We start from the raw sequence: 2,211 nt of genomic DNA on the forward strand, positions 1-2,211 counted from the left end.
AATAGCTCACCTAAAAATGAAAATTTGCTGAGAATTTAGTCACCCTCAGGTGATCCAAGATGTAGATGAGTTTGTTTCTTCATCAGAACAGATTTGGAGAAATTCAGCATTACATCACTTGCTCACCAATAGAACCTCTGCAGTGAATGGGTGCCGTCAGAATGAGAGTCCAAAAAGCTGATAAAAACATCCCAGTAATCCACACAACTTCATCAATTAACATCTTGTGAAGCAAAAAGCTGTTTGTAATAAATTCATCAAGATGTTTTTAACTTCAAACCTTTGCTTCCTTCAAACCTTTGCTAAAATACAAGTCCTCTATACATAATATTGGTTTCTCCAGACAAAAAAGTCTCATCTGAATCAGGAGAGAAATATGCACAGATCAAGCACTGTTTACAAGCGTGAACAGTCCAACACAGTTCTAAACCAATATATTGGTAAATTTTGATGTGAGAGCACAATAGGCGATGAACTTTTTCACTGGAGGAAGTGTTATTATGGATTATGGACTCATATTTTGACCAGAAGGAACAGTTTAACCTTAAAGTCGGCATGAAACGGAAGTTGCGATTGTCTTTTCTACGCGTGCGAGAGAGAGAAAGAGAAAGAGAGAGACACTGCCTGAATGACTGAGCGCGTCCTCCATCAGGTTAAGTCATATTCATGAAAAAAATTAGTTTGCGATGTCCTAAGAGTAATGTTGTCGTGATATCCTAATCCCTAACCCCTCACGTCACTAGCTCCGCCCTTGCACCATAGCTCGTGACCGGAAGAGAAGATGAGTCGTTTTGAGAGGGAGGGGAGGTTAACGCTTTTGATTAAAGATTATGAGGGCACATGAATAAAAAAAAAAAATGAAATGCATGGATAAATTATTTATAATAAACACTACAGTATTCCATTAAAAAATAAGAATTTTTAATTTTGATTTCATGGTGACTTTAAGGCCACCAAAGTGTTTTTAGCCAGCTGAAAATGCCAGGCGCTCTGCTGAAAACGGCCAGCTGTGAGCTCTTGAGAGTTGAGAAGCTGTGGTTGCTATGATACGGAATATCCCCTGAAGTAATATGGCAGACGCATCGCGAATGAAATGTTTCTCCAAACCTTATTTTTCATAACAATAATATGGTAGTCCGGCAATTCCATCTGGTAAAGACATAAATACTCGGAGACAAGCAATAACTTCTCCACTGTTGTTCAGTTCAGTCATAGTACAAACAGGGTGTGACAGTTGGTCTGTATTAGTACCGCCCCTCCTCCACTGTGATTGGTCAGCTGACTAAAAAGTGACAGTGATGAGCACTGCGTTTTACCCAAAGTTGAACATTCTTCAACTCTCGGCGCAGAGAAAAAAACGGTAGAGCGCTCAGCGTGAAAAAGATGCTCAGCGCTCGGCGCGCTCCTGGCGTTTTAAAAAACGCAGCGCTTCCATTGAACACAACTGAAAAAAATACACTAGCCTCGGGAAAAACCGCTTTGGTGGACACGGGGCTTAAACGTCTTAATGATGAATTTGTTTCATACAAACATGCAGGTTTTCATCTCACAGGTTGTTAACTGATGGACTGGAGTGATGTGGATTACTTGTGGATGTTTTTAGTTTGAACACTCATTCTGACGGCACCCATTCACTGCAGAGGATCCATTGTTGAGGAAGTTATGTAATGCTAAATTTCTCCAAATCTGTTATGATGAAGAAGGAAACTCATCTACATCTTGGATCACCTGAGGGGGAGTAAATCTTCAGCAAATGTCCATTTTTAGGTGAACTATTCCTTTAATTAATCGTGTGACTTTGGGACAGGATTGTCTGTTTGCCCATCCAATGGAAACAATAATTAATTGAGCAATTGTGTTTCGTGACACTAGTGTTGCTAAAATTATTTCATCTTTAACGTTCTTAATAAATTTCATATTTTCTATATCTAAAAAAAACCTCAAACTGAATCATGCTGGGAAAAAAATCCATATATTATTTAAAGGTGCCATAATATGCATTGATACAATATTTTAAATTGTTCTCTGATATCTACAGAAGGTATGTGGCTTAGGTAAGGGCAAAAACGGCTCCAGAAACGGTTTTACATGTCCATTTACAACCCTAGGATTTGTCCCTCGAATGAAATAGTCTGTTTTTACCTTATTTGGAAGGGTCATGAATAATAATGTTGAGCTCTGCTCTGATTGGCTGTTTCACAGTGCGGCTCA

Source organism: Sinocyclocheilus rhinocerous, unplaced genomic scaffold (assembly GCF_001515625.1).
Source record: "Sinocyclocheilus rhinocerous isolate Xijiao unplaced genomic scaffold, SAMN03320098_v1.1 scaffold730, whole genome shotgun sequence".
In the NCBI taxonomy this organism is placed as follows: domain Eukaryota; kingdom Metazoa; phylum Chordata; class Actinopteri; order Cypriniformes; family Cyprinidae; genus Sinocyclocheilus; species Sinocyclocheilus rhinocerous.